The sequence below is a fragment of the Sorghum bicolor genome, chromosome 2 (genome assembly GCF_000003195.3).
Source record: "Sorghum bicolor cultivar BTx623 chromosome 2, Sorghum_bicolor_NCBIv3, whole genome shotgun sequence".
In the NCBI taxonomy this organism is placed as follows: domain Eukaryota; kingdom Viridiplantae; phylum Streptophyta; class Magnoliopsida; order Poales; family Poaceae; genus Sorghum; species Sorghum bicolor.
The window spans coordinates 26,663,353-26,676,903 of record NC_012871.2 but is presented as its reverse complement, the minus strand read 5'-3'; positions in this window follow the sequence as shown (position 1 = coordinate 26,676,903).

The window sequence follows — 13,551 nt, the reverse complement described above, 5'->3', positions numbered from 1 at the left end:
TACTTCAAAGGGGTATGTCTGTCTGTGGCGTACCATAAGTATAAAACAACATAGAGGATGCTTATACCTAAGGTCAAGAACTCCTACTAGTCCTGCTAATAGGAGATGGAGTACAGAGGACAACGTAGCTGTCACCTACGCGGCCTACCACGCGATCCGGCTAACAGGGGATATCCACAAGTAATCTAGGTCTAAGCACCACGCTTACACCTATACTACAACTCTCACCTATAGCGTCCTATAGATTAAAGTATTCCAAAGAGTTGTGAACCATAACATACATGGATAGTAATTGCATAATGAAATAGAAGTAGATTACCAGAGTCATCCCATGAGCAAGCTTGATTAGAGCTTGATCATGGCGAAGTACAACCGGAGGAAGAACCGACAGGCCGGCCTCTCCTCCAATCCTCCTGTCGAGGGTATAAGTAAGGGGTATCCTAACTGATGCACATAACGAGATTTACCCTTACATAGATCGAAGCCCTCAACTCGACGTTCTAATCAGCCATACATACAGTCATCGACGGCTGCAGCCTCGAAGACGGAAAAGGCGTCGAGCGAACCGCTCAGGGGTCGAGCGTCAACTACCGTCGAATACGGAAATGGGCTCAAGCGAACCAGGAGGCGTCGAGCACAAGGACACCGCCCGCCGCCTGACGCGCGCACGAGAACCCAGGCATTTAATGCGCCTGTCCCTTTCCCACCTAACACGCTAGTCACGGGAAGCGTGATGGGGAACAGGCACCCGTCCCATCATTCTTTTTGCAGCCTTCCCCACCAAATGACCCAGAGCGTGTCAGGACGTGGGAAGCCGGGATGGAACGTCTAGTCAGGACCCCCTCGAGACGCCAAAAGTCAATGCTCTGGATAGCAAGGCAGTACATGGCGTCCGACCCTCGACCGGACGTGTTTCCTTCCTGGGGAAGGGTTGGGCATCGACTGACGGCACTGCCACCAGTCTGACGTATCAGCCACCATGACGTACAAGCGTGCAACGGACAAACCAGCCCAAGGCAGCGTACAGAGCGGGATATGAGGGCACGCGTAATCATCATCAAGCTACCAGGACGGGACGGCTCGAGACCATGCCGGTACGGAGGCCTCGAGTAGGTCAGCGCGCCATGCCTCTATTAACCCCTACTCTGTCACCTATACATGTACCCTAGGTCTCTCCTTGGAGCAATAAAAGGGGAGACCCGGGAATGAACACAGGACACACGTAGAGGAGTCTCCATACTCCATCCCAGTTCATACGCACTTGTATTCACCCTAGTACAAGCACTTAGGTGCAAGATAATACAAACTTCCCTCCCCCGCTGGACGTAGGGCCTTCTCTTGCCCGAACCAGGATAAATCTTTGTGTCTTCTTGCATCACCATCTGGAAACAGGAGCACGCATACAAATTTACTCGTTGGTGTGACCCCCCGTGGGGAAAACACCGACAGTTGGCGCGCCAGGTAGGGGTCCTGTGTGTTTTTCCATTGATTTCCCACTCCTTTCCAGATGGCCACCCTCACTTTGCCGATTCCGCGCTCCACGATGATTTGGTTTGGGAGTCTTGAGTTCATGTCGACTGGCTCCGGCTATGACATGATCTTGCTCTCGATCAAAGGACCGGGAGGAGCCCGCGTTGCGCCAGCGCCGTTAAGGGCCCCAAGACGCCCTCGACACCACGCCTCCCCACCCAAGAAGAGGCGTGGACAGCATCATCATCACCCCTCTGCCCCGTCACGACCGGCAGTTCGCGCTTGGCAGGAGGTGACACAGGAGCCGGCAGCGCCGCGTGCCGGAACCGTGGGCATGCCAGCCCAGTATCACACGACGACAAGATGTGACGCGCCCCGCGCGCTCTCCCCCACTGCTAGGTTACTTCCACATGGGTTGCTCACTCCAAGAAGGGCACTGCCATTCGGATTGGACAACACCACGACGTCGCTCGCCAGGGTGATATGCCCAAATGCCCAAACGTACGTAGAGAGACCAATGGTCCTCTCACGTGACTCTGAAGCACAGCCGCCGATGTCCGAGCTGCCGGATTTCTCCCAGGTACGAGGCCTTCGTCGCCTAGGCCCTGGAAGATACACGATCACCTCGCTCAGGCAGCGGCTGCTGGAGGAGGGACGTGGATGTTTTTACGCCATAGAGCCGGACTCCGACTCCGAGACCGATAGCTACGACCATACTAGGGAATGCTATCACGTCGACGGAGCGGTAGAAACTACCGACGAGACGCAAGATGCTGCTGCTGGCGGTCGAGCCCCTGCAGCAAGAGAAGACCCCAGGACGCCTGGGAACGACAGACAGGTTGACCTACTTCCACAGGAAGACAGGGCCGCGCAACTTGAGCAGTTGCGAGAGCTCAAAACAAAGCTTCACGAGGATCGAGAGCGCCTCGTTCTGCTCGAGCAAATCCTCAAACAAGACTTGCCTTACCCGCCTAGCGGAAGTGTCTGTAGACAAGCTCGAGAGGTACACCGGCAAATCGTTGGAGACGCAGAGCCAGAGCAGCACGTCAGCCGTTTCCCTCGAGCAGGCCAAAATGTAGTGGCAGCAACAATGCTGCTACACAACATGCCAGAACCATCGAACTCCCAAGCTCAACGCATTCGAGACGAGGTACAGACTTTGCTCCAAGTGGCGACAGTTCAACAAGCCGAAAGCTCGGCTTCACGACGTCGAGGAGCTGCCACTGAAAAGCGCGATGAGCCAGCCCAAAATGAAAAGGAGGTGTCGCTCCATCAACAGCCACCCCCCCAAGCGAAAAAGACCACGCTCGTCCTCCCCGTCGACAATCAACGTTGACACGACGCACGACGCGACATTGAAGAGAATCGACGCCGTCGGCATGGGGACGCGAAAGAGCGCGGTTACAGCGCACATCGCGGTGGGAGGTACGACAGCGATGAGGACCGGATGGCCCCCAAGCCACCAGGCCCACGGGTGTTCAGCAGGGCAATCCGTAGCACACCGCTGCCCAGTCCGTTCCGACCCCCGACCAGCATCGCAAAGTATAACGGTGAAACAAAACCAGAGCTGTGGCTGGCGGACTTCAGGTTGGCCTGTCAGCTGGGAAGCGCTCGGGGAGATGATCGAGCCATCATCAGACAGCTACCGCTTTTCCTCTCTGACATCGCCCGTCGGTGGCTCGAGGAACATCCGGCTGATCAGATCCACGACTGGGTCGATTTGGTTAGAGTTTTCGAGGGTAATTTCAAAGGGATCTACATACGACCTGGGAACTCATGGGACCTCAGCAAGTGCAAACAGAAGTCAGGAGAAACTCTTCAAGAGTACGCTCGACGCTTCTCGAAGCAGCACACCGAGCTACCGCATATCCCCGACCACGACGTCATCCTGGCCTTTGTCTCTGGTACCACCAGTCGAGACTTGGTGCGGGAATTAGGCAGGGATCGCCCTCAGACCGTCGATGAGCTGATGGACGTGGTGGCGAACTACGCAGCAGGGGAGGAAGCGGTCAGCGCCTTCTTTAGCTGTGAAGGAAGGAAAGGCAAGCAGCCCACCGATGAAGATGGGACCCCCAGTCGAGGGCCCAAGAAGAACAAGAAGAAGCAGAAAGCGCGACAGTTCCAGCGGGAAGACTTCGACGACGATCTTGTCACCGCCATGGAACGCAAGAGGCCTCGAGGCCCTCCAGATGGAGGCATCTTCGATAAGATGCTAGAGGAGCCATGCCCTTACCATAAGGGAGGAGCCAACCACAAGCTCAAGGACTGTCGTATGCTAAAAAAGCATTTCGACAGTCTGGGGTTCAAAAAGGACGCACGCGATGACCCAAAAAAGGAGAAGGGTGGCAACAAGGAGGACAACAAAGATGACGACGGCTTCCGAGCCGTCCACGATTGCTACATGATCTACGGTGGGCCCTCGACGCAGTTGACCACAAGGCAGCGCAAGAGGGAACGCCGTGAGGTCTTCGCGGCAAGAATGGCAGTGCCCCAGTACCTCAGCTGGTCGAGCACTCCCATCACCTTCGATTGAGAGGACCACCCAAACAAGGTAGTTGTCCCAGGCGTCTACCCGCTCGTCGTCGACCCCATCATCGTCAACACCCGGCTTTCAAAGGTGCTGATGGACAGCGGCAGCAGCCTCAACATCATCTACCTCGAAACCCTCGACCTCCTCGGTATCGACAGGGGGCGGCTCCAACCAAGCGCCGGCGGTTTCCATGGCGTCGTGCCAGGGAAGAAGGCGCTGCCTGTGGGTCGAATCGACCTACCAGTCTCCTTTGGCACGGCGGCCAACTTCAGAAAGGAGACCCTCACCTTTGAGGTGGTTGGGTTCCGGGGCATGTACCACGCCATTATCGGGTGCCCGGGTTACGCCAAATTCATGGCTATACCCAACTACACCTACTTGAAGCTGAAGATGCCCGGTCCCAAAGGCATCATCACCGTCAGCTCCTCCTTCAAGCACGCTTACGAGTGCGACGTCGAGTGCGTCGAGTATGGGGAGGCGGTCGAGAATTCCACCGAGCTCATCTCGAAGCTCGAGGCCCTGGCCGCTGAGGCTCCAGAGCCCAAGCACCACGCGGGCAGCTTCGAGCCAGCAGAAGGAACCAAGAAGATCCTGCTCGACCCTAATAACTCCGACGGCAAGGTGCCGACGATCAGCGCCGACCTCGACCCCAAATAGGAAGCTGTGCTCGTCGACTTTCTCCGTGCGAATGCCGATATGTTTGCATGGAGTCCCTCGGACATGCCAGGCATACCAAGGGAAGTCGCCGAGCACTCCTTGGAAATTCGAACCGGTTCCAAGCCAGTGAAGCAACGGTTGTGCCGATTCGACGAGGAAAAGCGCAAGATCATTGGCGAGGAGGTCCACAAGCTTTTGACGGCCGGATTCATCAAGGAGGTTCACCATCCCGACTGGTTAGCAAACCCTGTACTAGTTAAGAAAAATAATGGGAAAATGAGGATGTGTGTCGATTATACAAGTTTAAATAAAGCATGTCCGAAAGTTCCCTTTCCATTACCACGTATTGATCAAATTGTTGATTCTACTGTGGGATGTGAAACCCTTTCTTTCCTTGATGCATATTCTGGTTACCATCAAATAAAAATGAAAGAGTCCGACCAGCTCACGACGTCTTTCATCACACCTTTTGGGATGTATTGCTATGTAACCATGCCGTTAGGGCTTCGAAACGCGGGAGCCACGACCAGCGCTGCATGCTCCATGTGTTTGGCAAGCACATAGGGTCAACAGTCGAGGCCTATGTCGACGACATCGTCATCAAGTCAAAGCAACGGGCAGACCTGATCCAGGACTTCGAGATCGCTTTTAGCTGCTTACGCGCCAACCAGATCAAGCTCAACCCTGAGAAATGTGTTTTCGGCGTGCCTCGAGGCATGCTCCTGGGATACATCGTTTCCTAGCGCGGGATCGAGGCCAACCCCGAGAATGTCACGGCCATCACAAGAATGGGGCCGATTCGAGACATCAAGGGCGTACAGAGAGTCACGGGATGTTTAGCGGTGCTGAGTCGTTTCATCTCGAGGTTAGGAGAAAAGGCGTTGCCGCTGTATCGACTTCTGAAGAAGGTCGAGCGTTTCTCTTGGACCCCGAGGCTGAGGAAGCCCTCAAAAACCTGAAGAAAACACTAACCTCAGCACCAGTCCTGGTCCCACCTCAACCTACAGAACCATTGCTCCTTTACGTTGCCTCGATGACCCAGGTCGTCAGTGCAGCTGTGGTGGTCGAGAGGCAGGAGGAGGGGCATGTGTTGCCAGTCCAGAGGCCGGTCTATTTCGTCAGCGAGGTGCTCTCAGAGACCAAGGCGCGTTACCCCCAAATCCAGAAGCTGATCTACGCCGTAATCCTCGCCCGACGCAAGCTACAGCACTATTTCCTCGGCCACCCTATCACAGTGGTCTCGTCCTTCCCCCTGGGCGAGATAATCCAAAGCAGGGAGGCAACGGGGAGAATAGCGAAATGGTCGGTCGAGCTCATGAGTGAGACTCTCACTTATGCCCTGGTAGATGTCGTCGCGGAGTGGACAGACTCTCAGTTTCCCCCGACTCAGGTTCAGTCGGAGCTATGGACGATGTATTTTGACGGGTCTCTCATGAAGACGGGAGCTGGGGCCGGCCTGCTGTTCATCTCGCCCCTGGGCGTTCATATGAGATATGTCATCAGGATTCACTTTGCCGCATCCAACAACGTCGCGGAGTACGAGGCCCTCGTCAACGGTCTCAAGATCGCCATCGAGCTAGGAGTCCGACGCCTTGACGTCCGAGGCGACTCTCAACTCGTCATCGACCAAGTGATGAAGACCTCAAGCTACCACGACCCGAAAATGGAGGCGTACTGCAAGGAAGTCCGTCGACTCGAGGACAAATTCCATGGCCTCGAGCTCGTCCAGATCACCCGACGCTACAACGAGGCAGCCGACGAACTCGCCAAGATCGCGTCGACACAAGGCACGGTACCGCCTGATGCGTTCTCAAGGGATCTACATGAGCCATCCGTCGACTTGGGCTCGGGGGCTGGTGTCGAAGCCGCTCCGGCCCAACAGGCCGACAACGTCAAAGCGCTGCTAATGGCGGCTGAAGTAATGGAGGTGGAACAGCGGCCCGGTCGACCGTTTGACGGGCGCACGCTGTTCCTCGACTGCCTAATCCGCTGCGAGTTGCCAGAAGATCGATCCGAGGTCCGCCGTATCGCTCGACGGGCCAAGTCATATGTAATCTATGGCGAGGACAATGAGCTATATCGGCGAAGCCCGACGGGGGTCTTGCAACGTTGTATCTCCGTGGAAGAAGGCCGGAAACTCCTCGAGGACCTACACTCGGGGGCTTGTGGCCACCATGCTGCTCCACGGACCCTCGTAGGGAACGCCTTCCGACAAGGTTTCTACTGGCCAACGGCCGTAGCTGATGCCATCGAGCTCGTGCGCTCATGCCATGGGTGTCAGTTCTACGCCAAACAGACGCATCTGCCCGCCCACGCTCTTCAAATGATCCCCATCACATGGCTGTTTGTGGTGTGGGGGCTCGACTTAGTAGGGCCTCTACAAAAGGCAAAAGGGGGGTACACCCACTTGTTGGTGGCCATCGACAAATTCTCCAAATGGATCGAGGCTCGACCCATCACCAACATCCGCTCCGAGCATCATCCACCAGTTTGGGATTCCCAACGTCATCATCACCGACAACGTCACTCAGTTCACCAGCAAAAAGTTCTTGGACTTCTGCGATCAGCATCACATCCGTGTGAACTGGTCTGCAGTGGCCCACCCTCGAACTAACGGCCAGGTCGAGCATGCCAACGGCAGGATTTTGCAAGGGCTCAAACCAAGGATCTACAATCGCTTGAAGAAATTCAGCAAGAAATGGGTCGAGGAACTTTCCTCGGTCCTATGGAGCCTAAGGACAACGCCAAGCAGGGCCACAAAATACACCCATTCTTCATGGTCTATGGCTCCAAGGCCGTGCTCCCAACGGACCTCGAGTATGGATCCCCTCGACTCAAAGCGTACAACGAGCAATCAAATAAGGAGACTCAAGAGAATGCGGTCGACCAGCTCGAGGAGGCTCGAGACATGGCCCTCCTCAACTCTGCCACATACCAGCAGAACCTTCGATGCTACCACGACAAACACGTGCGCAATAGGGACTTAAACGTGGGTGACCTTGTCCTACGACGGCAGCAAAGCAATCAAGGACACCACAAGTTGAATCCACCTTGGGAGGGCCCATACGTGGTGGCTGAGGTCTTGAAGCCAGGGACATACAAGCTCACGGACGAAAAGGGGGCGATCTTCACCAACACATGGAACATCGAACAGCTACGTCGATTCTACCCCTAGAATTTCAAAGCTTTATGTTCCTGCGTACATTCTGTACCAAGGCCTTGTAAACGAATGCATGAATAAATAAAGTCTTTCCCTCGAGCGACTTACCTTTTCACAAAGTCTCAACGTTAGTAGGGAGTATCGACTATGACCCATCATAGTCGATACCCCCTCGGGGGCTAGCAAGGGGGGTGACCCCCCCCAAGTGTCGAAAAAACCAAGTAATCCTTTCGTTCCTGTCGGTAATCTCATACGGTTGAGTAGTAAAGGTACCTCGAACCCGCCTTAAGGACCGAGAAACGACGAGCCTGAGAACTCCTACGCCCTCGGGCTATGGAACCTCTACTCGCCCCCTCACCCTTGAGGCAATCGAGACCGCCTCGAACAAAAGACAAAGTGAGAAAAACAAACATAGGCGCAAAAAAGAATAAAGGAACCCCGAGAGGAAAGACAGACAAACATTTAACAACCACTTAAATGATATTTATTAAATACAAATTAACAAAGTACTATACAAAGGGCCCAAGCACCCAGAGCAGGCTCGCAGGCCTTAGTCCGCATCACGGTCCTCACCACCCTCGCTTGTGCTTGAGCTAGTCTCAGGGGGAAGTACCTCGGGCTCGAACAGCTTAGCCAACCTCTCCCCAGGAACCTCTGCGTCGTCGATCATGGCATGGAGCCTTTCTTCATTCTCCGTGTCGGTCTTGGAATTGTCAGTGACAAAGCCGTGGGACACCACCTCCATGTCGTAGGAAAAGCCTGAGAAGACAACCGCCATTGCCCGCTTTACCCCGATATGGAGGGCATCCCGCACCCGATCCCTCAGCGTCGCGCCTAAGTAGCACAGCTGGTCGACCAGTGCGTCGCCTCGAGCTTCCTCCTTCGACTCATCCATGGGCTCGACCTCCCAAGAAGTCGAGAGATTGCTTATCGCCGTCCGCACTCGACGGTTCAAAGCAACCTCCGCCTCGAGCTGGGCCTTGGTGCTGCGAGCCTCGACTTGGGCGGCCAAGAGCTCGTCCTTAAGCCCTGTGAATGCCAACGCAAAAACTTTAGAAAAAAACCAAGCACACCTCGAAAAGGAAATCCGACAATAGAAACGTACCGCGGATGCTCTCCTCCAGGGCTGTGTTCTCGCCAACTAATTTGGTGTTGGCCCTCTCGACCTCTCTGTTGGAGCGTGCCAGCTCAGTGTTGGCAACACGAAGATCCTCAATCGCCTTGCCAGCCTAAGCGATGGCTCCATTCTTCTCCAACAGCTCCCCCTTCAGACGATCGACGTCGTCAGAGAGGCTGCGGGATCAAACTCGCTCTGCCTCGAGGTCTTCGAGGGCCTTCTTCTTTGCCTCCTCTGCGGCGCCCCTGGCGACCTCGCTATCCACATACTCCACCTTTATCCTCCGGAAGGATTCTCGGATGGAGTCCAGGTCAGTCTTGAGGAGGCCCTTCTCCCTGTCCAGGTCTGCAACGGCGTTCTTGTAAGACAGGGCCTCCTCCCGGGCTTTAGATGCAGCCTCTTCGACCGTCAGAGCCCACTCCCTCAGCAGCACGACCTCTTCCACAGCCTTCCTTGAGGCCTCTCGAGCCTCGACCAGGGCAGCCTCTCTCACCTTCTTCTCCTCCTCGAGCGCTATGAGATCTTTATAAGCCTTGAGGAGTTTCTCCTGTGACTCGAGGAGTTGGTCCTTAAGGAGGGGGAGCTGCTCCCAGTAGTCTCTTTCAGGTCCTGCGAGCTGGTGGTCGAACAGTTAGAACACAAAACCAAAAGCTCTATGAGGATTAAGAATCGAAAAACACTTACAAAGTAGGCCGGCCCGAGCCCGTTATTGACGACGTGCGACAGGAGCCCCACCACATGCTTCATCCAAAGGCGGAGCTCCTTGACGTGTTCCCACTTCTCGGCCTCCTTCCGGTCATCCAGGAAGATGTTAGGCTCGGACGGATCGGTGGAAGCACGGATGCGGATCCGATCGGGGCACCAGTTTTGCATCTCCAGGTTAGCCCGCGCCTTGACACCGCGAATGAGATCCTCCACGGTCTCGAGGGATCCCCCATGACGAGCGAAGGGAACCGCCCGTCGTCATCCACCATCTTCTAGGTGCCGTCTTTGCTACCCGATGTCCCGGCCTCGTCCTCCTCAGCAGGAATGCGGTCCTCCCACGCCCGGTGCTCCCGGAGGAACCCTAGGGTGATTCCGTCCATGCCATAGATTGTCCTCCTAATCTCGGACTCGGGGTCGACGGGGTTGCGCATCATGCAGGCAAGCACCACCACACCGTCCGCCCGCCCCGACTCTGCTAGGATCGCGGCGGGCGCCCCGGGACGGAGCCACGCCGGGGTCGGAGGGCCACAAACCAGCAAATCCTCTTCCTGGTCTACGGGCTCTTGTGGCACCGGTGGTATAGGTTGGGGCGGACTGTGAGGAGGGGGCTCGAGCGGTCCTTCTTCCTGGCCCCCCTGCTGCTGCTGCTGTTGCTCCTCAAGCTCCTGCGGCTCTTGTCGGCGGTCCTGCTCCTGCAGCTGCCGCCGCATCTCCTGCTCGCGCTCCTCCTCTTCTCTCTTCTTCTACTCCTCGATGGAGCGAAGCCCGGCAGGCCAGGGTGTCCGTCCCGCGACGAGAGAAGTCTGGGCCTCCTCGTCCATAGGATGGGAGTCCCTCGAGGTCCCGTTGCCGCCAGAACCATCACTAATGGTAATGGGATCCCCCTCGACCCCCGATCGGGGAGGCTCGAGGGCTCCTTTCTGCCCTTGGAGCCGGGGCGCCTCGGTTTGTTTTGGCGACGACGGGGCAGGATCACCCGCCGGGACATGACGTGGGGCGCACTCGGTGCCAGTCGGCAGCTGAGGGTCGGAGGAGCATGTAAAACAAAAAACAAAAGTCAGCCGCTATAATGACCGACGTAAGGACGACACAAATCCCATGAATAAGCTACTAACCTGAGTCCTTGGAGGCCGCTCCCACCTTGAGCCGTTTTGCCATCGAAGGTTGGGCCAGCTCAAGCGTCCGCTTCAATCTGAGGAAAGAGGGACGGACATAAAGAAGACCGTTATACGAGAAAACGCGAAGAATCAGGAGAATAAAAATCGCAACGTCAAAGAACTTACCCAACAGAAAGAACGGCTCGCCTGCCGGTACCTCGACCGGTGGGCCTCGAACCACCCCGCGTCAAGGCCCTGGGCCCCTCGAGAGCAGGCGCAGGCCTTGGCCCAGTGACTCCCGCCTGGCAGGCGCTAGGACTGGCGCTCCAGCGGTCGGTCTCTCCATTCTCGGAGGCCGCGGCGCGACCGCAGGTCAACGGCCCCGTCACCTGGGGCTTAGCTTGGCCACCCGCCTTTGGCGCAGGGGGAGGTTGGGGGCGCGGGGCGGCCTGACTAGTCGCCGGCGCAGGAGGGGTGTCAGTACGGGGGCGGTGAGATCCGCCTGGCCCCTCCTTTGGCGCTCCCATCCGTGGGGCGTTGACGTCGCCTCGAGGCGGACCCTCGAGGATCCGGTCGAGGCGAGACGCCATCCCCTCGGAGTCGTCGCTATCGTCGTCGCTATCCCCACCATCATCCTCACTAGGGGATTCTTCTTCAGGCTCCCCCCTCTGCCTAGATTTAGCTCGAAGCGCCTCTAGCGCTTGGCGGTCGAGGTTCTTCTTCCTTTTCCCTTTCTTCTCAGAGTCCTTGACGGACTTCAGTTTCTCGGCGGACTGGCGCCGTTTGTCACGGTCGACCTCGTCCTCCTTCACAGGGGGCCTCGAGGACCGGACATCAATACGTCCCTACCAAAATAAGGTAGGCTTAAAAAGGATTGAAAGAAATCCAGAATCAAAGCTGTGTATGAGGGAAGAGCATACAAGGTCGATCGAACCCTCGTCGGGCCTCATAGGGAAGCCATTGACGTGCTCCGACTTAAAGTCGCCGGCAATGGCCGCCCTAACCCGGGTTGCGGTCTCGTCGTCCGCCAGGGCCTCGTTAGACATCCGGCATGCCTCGAGGTCCCGGGACGAAATGCCGGGCCCCATCTCATCCATCCTCAGCGGCCGAGACCTCTGACTACTGTACATGAGAGTCATATAACTTGGATAGTCTGTCGGGTGCCCTCAGAGGACCCTGAATCATCCACATTTTAACTCATACAGGATCAACATGGAGTTACCACAACATTATAACATTTATTACAAAAAGAACTTACATCTGAGTGCGGAAGATTTATAACTCAATTTACAAAATATGATGAAGTACAAATTTAACTAAATTTCCAAAAGGTGTGTAGAGTAGCGGAAGCAACTTAGGTGAAGCTTCTAAGGTAGAAGAGGTGGACAAATCATGTCGCGCCCACCAACATGACCTCCATTAGCAACATAAGTCAGCACCTGCAATAGGGTTATAAAACCCTGAGTACGGGAGTACTCAACAAAACTTACCCAGTGGAAAAAGAGGAGAACATAGGAATGCAGGCTTAGGGTAGACAAGGAGTGGCTGAGCAAGGAGCCAAATTGTTTTGCTAAAAAGCTTACTAATAGTGCGTCCTTACTTTCAAGTTTTACCCGTGAATTCCTCTCCTCAAGAGGCCGAGGAGTTCGAGGACAGTCTATCTAGTTGCTTCTCACAGACAAGTCTGTAAGTTCCTAGTCCTTAATCAAAGTATTATCTATCCAATGGCCATAACTTCATGTCACTCTGAGTCCGGGAATTGGTATCCGAACCTCATGAGACATTCCGCCCTTTCTCATTTTATCACTTAGTTGCATAATTAACTACGATGAGGGTCAGTGGATTGAGTCTCCCAATCGGGGAGCAACGACGATTCGAACCGCTTAGCAATCCAGCTGGAGTTCCTAACCACCCGACATATGTAGAACCAAATCTTGCATATATCAACCCAAATCGAGCTCTCCCCAAATTTGACCAGGTTCGCGGCACCCGAGAGCACAGTACCCCACCATCCTACAGCCGATCTAGATGTTTCCCGGTCATCTCAGATCCGTAAGGTGGGTACACGCTACACTCGCCATCGCTCCACGCCCAGTGCGCGAGTAGCTGTTCGCATCGAGGGATCACAGGACCGGGCTTACCGAGGGCAAGTGGCTAGTACTATAAATTCTCAACCCAGCAGGCCATCAACGGACCGGTCCTTAACCGACACAGTTGGAGACACTACTTTAAGACTCCATTCTTAAAGCAAGTCCATCGACCGGTCTCATGTTGAAACAATACTGACCATAAGAGTATTCCACAACAACCCTTCAAACTTTCTTGTTTGAAAACCTATCTAGTAGCAGGGCTAAGCATCACTACGCAGTTTTAAAATAAAACAGGTGCCAAGGACAAGATAACAAATATCAAGGTAGTAAATGCAGCAAGTAGGTCAACCCAATTCTCAACTACCTAATGCAGCATTTTCTATTCATAAGTGATAAAAGATTTAAAACATTCAAGGAGGGGTTAATGCATCCGGGGCTTGCCTTGGTTGCAGAGCTGATAGGGACCCTCGGAGCACCTTCGGAGCACCGACCTCGGGGTTCGATTCAACGGTCGCTCCTTCGGTCACGTGCACTATACGCAAAATGATGGATGCTGATGATATGCGTATGACAAAATTTAAGAAGGACCGAGTTGAGTACAACTCTCCTTCTCGGTGCAAAATAGGCTAAACAGTAATTAGAGTTGTTTATTGTTTTAGTGTTTTTACCAAAGAGATTGCATCAGTAAATTAAGATTTCTCTTAATTCACAATTATTCTTAATTA